This window comes from Narcine bancroftii, chromosome 13 (assembly GCF_036971445.1).
Source record: "Narcine bancroftii isolate sNarBan1 chromosome 13, sNarBan1.hap1, whole genome shotgun sequence".
Classification (NCBI taxonomy): domain Eukaryota; kingdom Metazoa; phylum Chordata; class Chondrichthyes; order Torpediniformes; family Narcinidae; genus Narcine; species Narcine bancroftii.
Window position 1 is genome coordinate 31,492,035 of NC_091481.1, and position 12,529 is coordinate 31,504,563.

The 12,529-nt window shown below is 38.3% G+C and overlaps 1 long non-coding RNA gene across 1 annotated transcript in view; it reads left to right on the forward strand.

The window, feature by feature from the left end:
* Window positions 1–2,424: 2,424 nt before the first annotated feature.
* Window positions 2,425–12,529, forward strand: part of LOC138748849 (uncharacterized) — a 36,166-nt gene continuing 26,061 nt past the window's right edge. Inside the window, exon 1 of the long non-coding RNA XR_011348278.1 lies at window positions 2,425–2,490. This is a non-coding gene — a long non-coding RNA (uncharacterized lncRNA). The remainder of the gene's footprint in view (window positions 2,491–12,529) is intronic.

Here is a 12,529-nt window from a genome sequence, read left to right on the forward strand (position 1 = left end):
GAGTTGGCTGCAGCATGAATTTATAGGTCTTGTCATTTGTAAACTTAAAATAGGGGTCGAGGAAGTAACTACTCAAGGATCTGAGCAGATACCTGCAGGAATTGTGATAAAATGGGCCAAGGTGGTGGCAATGGGATTACATACTAATTAGAGAATGAATGTAAGAATGTACAGTAATGGAATGTACGAATATGACACTAAAGGTGTGAGAAAACTTTGCATGGTTTTCTTTTTTTTCCTCCTTTTATTGTGAATAAAGTTTATTTTGGGGATATAATCAGCCATGATCTGATTGGAGGGTTGAACGGGCATATGGACACTGCTCCTCTTTCTTATGTCCACATATTTAATTAAATGTCCATTGGCCATCAATGTCCTGCCTTGTACAGATAGGAATGTGACTCTTCATTGTACACGGTCTTAACTTTCCATTCCCAATATCTGCTGTATCTCCAATCGATCTCGGAGCTTGATTAACTGCCGGTGACACTACTTTTCCTCTTGGCCGTTATCCAGTGGCTCACGTAAACCAATGAATATTTGGAATCAGACAGTAAAAATAGGAGGGCGAGCCACGTGGAGTTGCAGAAGGGTTTGAGGAAAATGGAGAAGTAGGAGGAGGAGGGGCGAAAAAAGGCAGAACAGCCTGAGTGTGGGAATGAAAGAGTGGGTGTATTTTAAGGAAAGGTTTTTACAGAGTGTGAATCAAAGGTGCTGCTGTAATCAAGATCAGAAACAAAATTTATTGTCATGAACAAGTAATGAAATTCAGTGTTTTACCACAGCATTAGGAGTAAAAACATTCATATAATAACCATCTTACAATATTACTAAATTTAAAAAAAATAAGAGTGCATAAAAAGTAAGGCAGTATCTTTGGTTCATTGATTATTCAAGAACCTGATGGCAGCCGGGAAGTAGCTGCCCTTGTGCCGCTGAGCGCTCGTCTTTAGGCTCCTGCATCTTTTTCCCAATGGTAGCAGAGTGAAGGGGGCCTGGCCTGGATGGTGGGGGGGTCTTTGAAGATAGAGGCTGCTTTTTTAAGACACTGCCTCATGTAGATGTCCTCATTGCAGTGAAGTCTGGTGCCTGTGATGTTGCAGGCCGAGTTAACAACCCTCTGGAGTTTATTCTTGCCCGAAGAGTTGACGCCTTCATTCCAGCAGTAATGCAACCAGCCAGAATGCACGCCACAGTACACCTATTTTCAAGAGTCTTTGGTGACAGACCGAATCTCTTCAGACATCCCACAAAGTAGAGCCGCTGGTGAGCCTTCATTGTGAATGTATCAACATGGAGGCTCCAGGACAGATCCTCGGAGATGTTTACACCCAGGAATTTGAAGTTCTTGATCCTCTCCACTACTGAGCTTTGATGAAGACTGGGTTATGTTCCCTTGACTTCCTCCTGAAGTGCACAATCATCTCCTTGGTTGAGCGCAAAGTTGTTATTGCACCTTTCAACGAGCTGATCTATCTCCCTCCTGGACGCTTCCTCATTGCCCTTTGTGACTCTGCCGAGCACTGCGGTGTCATCGGCAAACTCGTGGATAGCATTAGAATTGTGCCTGGCCACACAGTCATGGGTGTATAATGAGCAGAGCAGTGGGCTTAGCACTCATCCTTGGGGTGAGTGCTAATCAATGAAGAAACGAAATTGTTTCCATTTCATATTGACAGTGGTCTTCTGATGAGAAAGTCAAGGATCCAGTTTCAGAGTTGGGTAGAGAGCCCTAGAGTGTGTAGCTTCTTGACCAGCACTGACGGAATAATGGTGTTGAAGGCCAAGCTGTCATCGATGAAGAGCAGCTGTATGTATGAATTGCTGTTTTCAAGGTGATCCAGAGATGAGTGGAAACCCAGCGCTATTGAATCTGCCCATCTAAAGATGCCCTCGGGAATCACTGGTGAAGTCAATGGCACTCATGTATACACACACACAAACACACACACACACACACACACACACACACACACACACACACACACACACACACACACACACACACACACCCACTTGCAAAAAGAATGTGTACAAGTGCACATGTGTGTACAAACGAGTGTGTACGAGTGGGTGTGTGTGTGAATGAGCGCGAGGATGCACATCTGTGTGTACGTGCATGCATGTTAGCTCGTCTACGTGTCCACGCGGGTGTGTCTGCACACAAGTGTATGCGCATACACATAGATATTTGTGTTTAGAGATGCTTGTGTGTGTTCATGCCTTTAAACTTTATATGCTGGTGGACGAGGTTGATTGCCTCAATGTCAACAACTACAAGAAATGTAATTTGAGATCTGCCATAATGCTGGCTGCTGCCAAAGAGCATGGCATATCATGAGGGAACCTGACAATGCTATCTGTTGGACAGAGCTTTCAATCACCATAAGCTTTTCCCAGAGTTTTTAAAACTCCAGAGGAGCTAAACAATGACAATTCAATGCTGAAGAAATCATGAAGCATCTCCACAGAGAAGACCCAACAATTAAGGTACAGTATCACTCTCACTCACAGCTATTGGTCAGTCTTGTTCCACTAGCAGAATGGGCCACCTGGTTGATAAATCACTGCTTTCTGTCGAAACTCAAGGAGCTGGTTGAGCCACAGTTGACTGTACTTGTCCACCTAGCAGAACCACAGATAAAAATCCTTGGACTGATTGACAGTAAACCAGTACAAATTAGTTTCACAAGATAAGCCATCTGACTTTCAAAATTATATCCCATGATAGTTGAGGTGATAGGTTTATTGGGCAATCGAAAGTACAATTGACAAACAATATTATTGAGCAGTTCATCAAATCACACTCGTTTGATCATCTGGGTCATCAAAACAAAACCCTGAGGTGCCAGTTATGTATATTTTTTTATTCTGCAATAGAAAATGGGTCTATTTCTAGTTTGACTGTAATGGAATAACCAGTGCACAGTGCTGTATTGCTTCCGAGAGTTGGTCAATGAGCTCGATGTGAGATGGATCACTGAAAGCCTAAAGGACAAGCCAGTTTATTTTGTCCACTTCTTGTGTCAGCCAGCTACCATCTAAAAGAAAAGGGAGGTAGGTAAGGGCTTAAGCTGGAAAATACCCAATTGAGAAGCTATTCCCAGGGGCATGGCAAGATGGCATAGAAGAAAGACGTGTATTCCACCTTTCCCTAGATAGATTACTAAATACCCGGTTTTGAAAAAGCATAAAAGTGGTTAAAAACAATATTTACAGTTGTTTAAATAACAGTGATTTATTATGGCAACTAATGTGAAAAAATCTAAACCTCAACTTCAAAAAAAATTACCATACAAAAGTGCAGAAGAACTGAGGCCTACCTGCATCGCTGAACCCATGGAATCGTCGTTGGGAGCCTCCAAGCCTCAGAGGACTCCAGCCCATTCGAGTTTGACCTCGGCACCGATCCTGCCTTTGCAAGATGGTGCCGACACTTTGGTGAGTTCGGCTGTTGCCGACCCGCGTTCACATGAAGCTGTGCACGCAGGTGGCATGGCCGACAAGGGAACCCGTGACCTTGCTGGGCAGCCTGGGGATGTGCAATGTAGCATTGGACGATGCTCCTGTGCATCCGGCGGCTTTGCCTGGCTTGCGTGGGGCATCCCGGGTCCGAGAATTGCTGGACAAAGTATGGGCTGTGGGGGAACCCAAATGCCGATGTCCTGAAGAGGTCGGGGTGTCGGCGTCGTGTGTCCAGACCCGCAGCCATTCAGCTAAAGGATTTATGATGACTGAGGAACTTACCTTATTGGAATTTGTCCAGGACGAAGAGCCTGTAGTTAAAGGAGGTAGACCTAAAAAAGTGGAGGTGGAATCTGGAATGTATTCAGTGTTCACTGTTTTGGAAGGGATTGCTTGTCAAATGGACAATATGTCAAAACAAATACCAACTCAGATGAATCAAGGATTTATGGAGATGAAAATAAAAATGAATACCTTGTGTGATGAAATGTCAACTATGAAACAGGAAATTACTCTAGTTAAGAGTGATATTAATAGATGTATAAAATCAGTCAATACTCTGCAAGATAATTTTAAGAAAATTGAAACAGACTTTTCTGAGTGTCAAAATCAGATGGAACGTAATAGAGAAAAAATGGAAGGTTCTTTTGTAGATTGGGGGATTCAAAGAAAAGACTTATTGAAGAAGATTTATTCATTGGAAAATCAAAGCCGAAGGAATAATGTGAAAATAGTTGGTCTTCCAGAAGGCATTGAAGGTTCAGATCCTATAAAAAATTTTAAGCATTGGATCCCAGAGGTGCTGAGTAAAGAGCTTTTTCTGAAGGCTTGGAATTGAATTGGGCTCATAGAGCTCTGAGAAGAAAACCACTTCCAGGACAAACACCGAGGGCAGTCTTGGTTCATTGTTTAAAATACCAAGACAGAGAAATGATTCTACGTATGGTGGTACAGAAAGCACTGTTTTCCAATGGTTTACCCAAACCATACTATGTTTAAATTTAGAGAAAATTAGAAACTCTGTCTATGAATCCCCTTCTAAGTTTGAGTTAACCTGGCGACCATTTATTCAATATTTTCATTTGTGGTGAGTTGATCTGGCTCTGTTTTCTTTTTATGATTATGTATGATAATTGGGCTGTAAGATGAGATCGGAGTGATCGGCGTGGTTTAGCTATATCTGTAGGTTTTTTTTTTTAAAGTTTTTTTTTAAGTATTTTTTTAATTCAGATTTGTTTTTTCTTCTTTTTTGGGGTTTTTTTTTTCTCTTTTTTCATATATTGTTATTAATTATATCTTTTTTTAGAGATAGTTCACACCCTAAACTGATCAAAAAAAATTTTTTATGATATATTTTTATTCTGTAATATTATTGTTTAATATCTCTGTATTAATTCATTACTTACTATGTATTTTTTAATATCTCTTTGAACTGTATGTGTTTATAAATTATAATAATAATAAAAAGATTGAAAAAGAAAGAAAGAAAGCATGGCAGAGTCAGTCTCCATTAATGGTTCAAAATAACAGAATGTTTTTTATGCTGATTCGAGCCAAGAGGTTATTAGAAGATGATGAGAATTTAATACAGCTAAAGATGTTTTGTGGCGAAAGGGCTACAAGTTTGCTTTTCATTATCCTGCAATTTTGAAGGTGTTTTTATGGAAATTTTCAATCTCAATTCTTTGAGAATGATCATGATGCTTTGGTTTTTGCTAATTTTTTGCCGGAACTGTGAAGAAATGGGCATTCTCCTCCATTGTCTCCTAAGAGGAGGGTAAATGGAAATGGAAATGGACATGGATATGGAAAGTATGGAAAGAAAGAAGAGTTGACACAAAGTCTTCTTGATGTTGAAGATCCGGAACAGTCATTGGGCTTGGAATCATTGGGTTGAATATATGGACAATATTTGATTGTGTTTAATTAAATAATAAATATGTATCTGGCTGGGGGGTGGGGGGTGGATGACACTGAAAACTTTGATAGTCATCTGCCGCTAGTGGGTTTACCACACCCAGATTTTTAGGGTATTACTACCTTTGGGTGTTTTTTTTGTGTTTCTGTGTTTTTTTTAATTGTTATTTTTTGAGGGGGAGGGGTTCTTTCCCTTTTTTTTAAAGAATTATAGAGGGGAGCATTATTTTATAGGGTGTATTAGTAGTTAAAAAGATGAATTTTGTACTTTTAATGTTCAGGGATTAAATAATCCAATTAAGAGAAGGAGAATATTGGCTTATATTTAAAAAAAATGAAAATTGAGATTGCTTTTTTACAAGAAACACATCTGACTGAAAAAGAACATTTGAACTTGAAAAGAGATTGGGTTGGTCATGTTTTTTCTTCTTCTTTTAATTCTAAGGCAAGAGGAGTAGCGATTTTGATTCATAAAACTTTACCCTTTGAATTGGAAACTTCAGAGGGGTATGCTGGCAAAATATTAAGAGTGAACTGTAAATTTTTGCTGAATTTTGGACTTTGTTGAATCTTTATGCCCCTAATATAGACGATGAGCAGTTTATTTCAGAAGCTTTTTTACTGTTAACTCAAGCTAATGAGTCTTAGTTGGTGGTGATTTTAATTGTGTTCTGGACCCGTTATTGAACAGAAATCCAAAAAGTATAAGGAAATCAAAGCTGGCAACACAAATTAATGCATTAATGAAAGATTTAAATTTGGTGGATATTTGGAGAAAAGTTAATCCTACAGAGAAAGATTTTTCTTTTTACTCTTCACGACATGATTCGTTTTCTAGAATTGATTTATTTTTGGTGTCAGCACATTTACAAAGTAGAGTATTATGTGCTGAATATAAAAGTAGAGTTATATCAGATCATTCATTATTTTTTCTTGTGAAAGTTTGGAGGTAGTACGTCCATCATTTAGATCGAGGTTTAACGCAATGTTATTGAAAAAACAGTTTTTTTTTAAAGAGCATATCTCTTTATTTTTGACTGAGAATGTTAATTCTGTGGATAGTCATTTTGTAATATGGGATGCTTTAAAAACTCATTTGAGGGGGAAGATTATTAGTTATTCTACGAAAGTTAAGAAACAATATATGGCAGAAAATTTAGTTAGAAAATCAAATTGATGAGTTAGAGAAAGATTTTCAGAAAGGTGTAACAGAATATTTCAAAAAAGCCACATTAGTGAGGTTGAAATTACGTTATAATACTTTACAAACTTATCAGTTTGAGCACTTAATTAATCGATCTAAACAATGTTATTATGAGTTGGGGGAAAGAGCTCATAGGGTACTTGCTTGGCAATTGAAAGCTTAACAGGCATCTCGAACTATTAATGCTGCTAAGAGAATTCAAAAGTTACTTATAAACCTCAGGAAATTAATGACCAGTTTTATTCATTTTATCTAAAATTATATACTTCTGAGGGGAAACAGGATAATGGTTCTATTGACTCTTACTTATCTAAATTAAAATTACTGGTGTTAGATGGGAATGATGTGCAGGAATTGGAATCTCCATTTATGGATTTTGAAATTAAGGAAGCTATTCAGGAAATGCCTAATGGAAAGTCCCCAGGGGATGATGGTTTCCCTGTGGAAACTCTTTATAAACTCTTTTATGATGATTTCTCTATTGTATTTGGAGAGGTGTTGAATCAATTTACTGAAGATCAGAAGTTACCAGAATCATGTTCAAGTGCTTTAATAACTGTTATTCCAAAAAAAGATAGAGCTCCATTAAAAGTGTCTTCATATAGATCCATTTCTTTATTAAGTGTAATTATAAAATTATAGCAAAATTATTAGCTAATAGACTTGCTAAATATTTACCCAAATTGGTACATATTAATCAAACAGGTTTTATTAAGAATAGAAATGCCTCAGATAATATATTTCAATTAATTACTTTGGTCAACGCATGCCGAAAGCAACCTAACCACCCTTATGGTGGTTGCATTAGATGCAGAAAAAGCTTTTGATAGGGTAAAGTGAGATTTTTTATTTAAAGCGTTAGAGAAATTTTAATTTGGCCCTTTTTTATTGGTTGGGTTAAGGCTTTACATACCAACCCGATTGCTAGGGTGGTGACAAATGGACAGATTTCTTTACCATTTAAATTGACTCATTCAATTCGACAGGGCTGCCCATTGTCACCAGCCTTATTTGCATTGGCTATTGAACCATTAGATTAGGCTATTAGACAAAATGAAGAAATTAGAGGGATGAGGGTTAAGAATGAAGAATATAAAATTAACTTATTTGTGGACGATGTGTTGGTATACTTGTCGGAACCGGAACGATCGTTGAAACAATTGCAAGAGCGTTTGTTGAAATTTGGAGAATTACCGGGATATAAAGTTAATTGGGATAAAAGTGAAATTTTACCAGTTGGAGTGGGAGATTATTCTGAATTTAAAACTATTACAAAATTAAGGTGGACAAGTAAAAATAAATATTTAGGTGTGTTTATGGATACTAATTATCAATTATTATATCAATTAAATTATGTGCCTATATTAAGATGAATGAAAGCAGATTTGATCAAGTGGAAAGATCTTCCATTAACTTTGATTGGTCGGGTTAATTGTATTAAAATGAATATGTTTCCTCAAATTCAATATTTATTTCAGTCAATACCTTGTTTACTTCCAAAGGGTTTTTTTTTGGGATTTGAATAAAGCAGTGCGAGAGTTTTTATGGAAAGGTAAATTAGCTTCAGTGGTGTTGCATAGACTTACATGCATTGGACGGACTACAGTTACAACATTTTCAAAATTATTATGAAGCGGCCCAGTTGAAGTTTGTTAGTAGATTGATGGATTTAGATCAGCCTCCTAGCTGGGCTAAAGTGGAGATGGCATGTATTTCTAGGGTTGAGATACATTAATTTATATTTCTTTGTAATTTGATTTTATTACAGCAATATGATATGACGATATTGAAACATTTGTGAAGATTTGGATTTAAAAAATAGGGTATTAGGGTCAAAAGATAAATTATCAATTCTAACTCCATTGTATAATAATCAGCTTATTCCTTTTTCAATGTTTAACAATCATTTAAAGATTTGGGACTCTAAAGGTATAAAGACAATACAAGATTGTTTTGAAGAGGGGAAATTTCTTTCTTTTAATCAATTGATCAATCAATCATTTTGGCAAGGAATTAAAGTAATTTTGGAAAAATTATACAATTTTATATTACTATTAGATCCAACAATTTTTTTGTTGGGAAATATTCAAATTGCTTTTGTACATTTGGTGTTATCAGTAGTGTGTAAATGTGTTGCTAGTACTTGGAAAGATGATACTGAGATTAATATATTAGGCTGGCACAATGAATTGAAAGTATGTTTTGTCATGGAAAAAAATACTAATAATTTACATGATAATTATTCTTCTTTTGTTAGTAGGTGGTCTCCGTATTTGAAATATATGCATTTTAGGTATACTTTGAAATGTTATTAACATTTATAATATTTTCTTTTTACATACACACACACACATATATATATATATATATATATATTTTTTATTTTTTTTTAAATATATATATATATATATATTTATATTTTTATATATATATATATGTATAATCTATATTTTTTTTGTTCCCCTTAAGGGAGCTGGCTGAAGGGGTGGGAGAGTGGGGGTGAGTGTATTTTTTGTGGGTTTTTAAAATTCTTTTTATTATTTTTTTGCTATTTGTTTTGTTTTTGTTTTTTTAATATATATCTTTGTAAAATCGTTTTTTTATTATTACTCTACTGTATGTCATGTTTTTTCTATCTTTTAAATAAAGTTAAAAAAAAAGAAGCTATTCCCTGAGTTTATTATTATTAATCGACTCACTGGAAGCTCAATGCCAGTGTGGCGGCGCTGGTAACACTTCTCAACTTCATTCCCCAGAGTAGATATTTTCAACATTTTCTTGGACTGTAGCCCCTTTAGAATGCTGCTCAAAGCTTATGGGACCCCTGCCCTGTGAAGCAGTCAAATTGCCCAACAACATTAAAAACATAACACATCTGATCTCCATCCATGGCCCCCATTGAGAATGGCTGCCATAAGGAGGTTGAGGGTTCATGGAGACCTGAGGGGCAACTATTTACTCTGAGTGCAATCTATGGCTGTCAGAGGAAGGGATAGAAGCAGATACAATCACAACATTCAAAAACCACTTGGGCAGATTTAGCGACAGGAAAGGATGGGCCAAATGTAGGTAAATGGGATATAGTTGTGCTGAAGAATCTGTTTCAGGCTGAATGACTCATTCTCAAGATTGGGAGCCACTCTCATGATCGCAAAGCTAAGGCAAGAAAAAACCCACGATACTGAGGACGACTATTTGAAACTGCAAAGACTTGGAGCCAAGTATACCTGAGCTCACATGGTGCAGGATGAAGTGAACCACTTTTGGCATCATGAATGATAATGAGCAGAGGATATATAGGAGTGAAGGATGGAGTCTGTCTCTGATGGGAAACAGGAAACAACGGCAGTGAGCTTCCCAATATTAAGTTGGAGGCAAATTCTGTGCATCCAGTGCTGGATGGTCACTGTTTCATCTGACAACTCGAGGCTCAAAGGAAGAGTCTGAATCATTTTGATACATTTGTGATGGTGGAATTTGCAGAACAGATATTACTTTGTGAAACATGGAAGTCTGCAGTCACGGTGATTGCGGTTTTAAAAAAATACAAAAATGGCGGAGAAACTCAACAGGCCTTGCAGTGTCTGTGGGAGGTAAAGAAAAATAACCAAAAATTCAGGCTTCAGCCCTTCTTCAAGGTGTGAGTAAAGAGCATAGCAGATGCCCGAAGAAAAAGGATGGTGGAGGAGGAGCACAAGTCAGAAGGTGATCATTGGACCTGGATAGGAGCACAGGAAAGGAAAGGTCAGATTTGAGAACACACATGAGATCACATGCAACCCTGAGATTCCTTTATACTGGGGGTGAGGCAGAATTACCACTAATTGGTAGTGCAAAAAGTAAAACTGTAAGCAGCAAAAATATGTAAACAAATAAAGAACTGCAAACAGATAACAAATGTAAACTGATTGTGCAATACGGAAGAACAAAAAGAAAATCAATAAATCGCACAAGTAAGAGTCCTTAAATGAGTCCCTGATTGAGTTTGTGGTTGAGGAGTCTGATGGTGGAGGGGGAGCAACTGTTCCTGAACCTGGTGGGGCGAGTCTTTGATGATTGCTGCTGCCCTCTGATGGCTGTGTTCCCTATAGATGTGCTCAATAGTGGGGAGGGCTTTGTGTGTGATGCCCTGGGCTGTGTCCACTACCTTTTGGAGGACTTTATGCTCAGGGCTATTAGTGCTCCCACACCAGACAGTGATGCAGCTGGTCACTTTCAACCACACCTCTGTAGAAATTTATGATGTCATATCAAACCTCCACAAACTCCTGAGGAAGTTGAGGTGCTGATGTGGTTTTTTTCATGATGCCATTGGTGTGTTGGGTCCAGGAAAGATCCTCCGAGATAGTAACTCCCAAGAACTAAAATTTGCTCACCCTCTCCACCTCTGATCTCCCAATGATCACTGGATTGTATACCTCTAGCTTTCCTGAAGTCAACAATCAGTTCCTTAGTTTTGGTGACATGGTGCAAGGTTGATCGGGGAGGGGAATGGTTCTATGAAAGCAGAGCTGGAGGAGGGAGGGGGAGAAAGGAGGATAGAGGAAGGGGGAGGGAGGAGGGGGGGGGCGAATGGAAACTGAGGAAGTTGTCTTTAATGCCATCTGGTTGGAGGGTGCCCAGATAGAATATGATGGGGTTTTTTTTTCCAATTTGCATGTATTCTCAACCTGGCCATGATTTGACATGTTGGCATGGGAATGAGGTGGGAAATTAAAGCAGGATGCCACTGGGAAATTGTGAGTCTGCAGGGGTCGTCTACTGCATCCAGTGCTCCCTTTGTGGTCTCCTCTACATCGTAGAGACTGGATGCAGATTAGGAGTTCGCTTTGGTGAGCATCTCAGCTCTGCCGCAGTTGCGTGGATCTCCCAATAGCTACCCTTCTCAATTCCCCATCCCATTCCCTTGCTGACCTGTTTCTTACAATTTGGAGGAACAACACCATCTTCCACCTGGGTACCTTCCAACCAGATGGTATTGACATTGACTCCTCCATTTCCATTAAAACTGCCCTCCCTCACCATCTTCCTCCTGCTTTCTCCTTTCCTCTAATTCTCTCTCCCCTTTTCCCTCTCTCCTTTCAGAGCCCAAATCAACTTCTTCCTTTCCTCTTATATCCAATTAACACTTTTTGTCTGTTGGTCTGGACTCCTCCCCCTCCCAGTCTTTAATTCAGAGGCCTAACTGCTTTTTTATTTATACCTTGAAGAAGGGCTGAGGCTCGAAACGTTGGTCCTATGGACACTGCAAGACAGGCCGAGTTCCCCCAGCATTTCTGTGTGTATTTACATCACAGACAAGACCTGGTATATCTATTCTTTTGAAACCAATCTGTTCATGTAAACAGCTGTTTATTCAACTGTTCTAGAGGCCCTTTGAAGAATATCCCTAATTTACTAATTTACTTTCACAGTACAATTGTTAATGGATTCCTGTATGTATGCTGATAACAGAGAGGAAATTCACATCTTAAGCAATCATAGTTTCACATCACTGAGACTAATTTCCTTGCACACGCCATTCTAACATAAACTGGAAGCTCAAAACAGTCCTCTCACAATACTGCTAAGCCATCCTGTTTATCTTAAAAATAAAAATTATTTAACAAATCCAATGTGTTCATTTGAGATGTTAACAGGAAGCCCAATATACTTTCCGGGAACTTTTATCAAAAGCAACTGACAAAGAACCTCATGTTTGGGCTGATGAATAAATGCTTGGTCAAGGAAGTAGGTTTTAAGCTACATGCTACAGGAGAGGTAGTGAGGCAGTGAGGCCCACTGAGGGGTTTCCTTGGTCTGGGACACGGCAACTGAAAACATGGCTGCAAAATTTGGTTGCGTTAGATCTAGGGATGATCAATAGCCAGACCTAGGGGAGCACAGTTGAGATCAGTCCCGCAAAAGAAAATCAAAACCTGAGAAGTGCAAGGCAAATCTGGA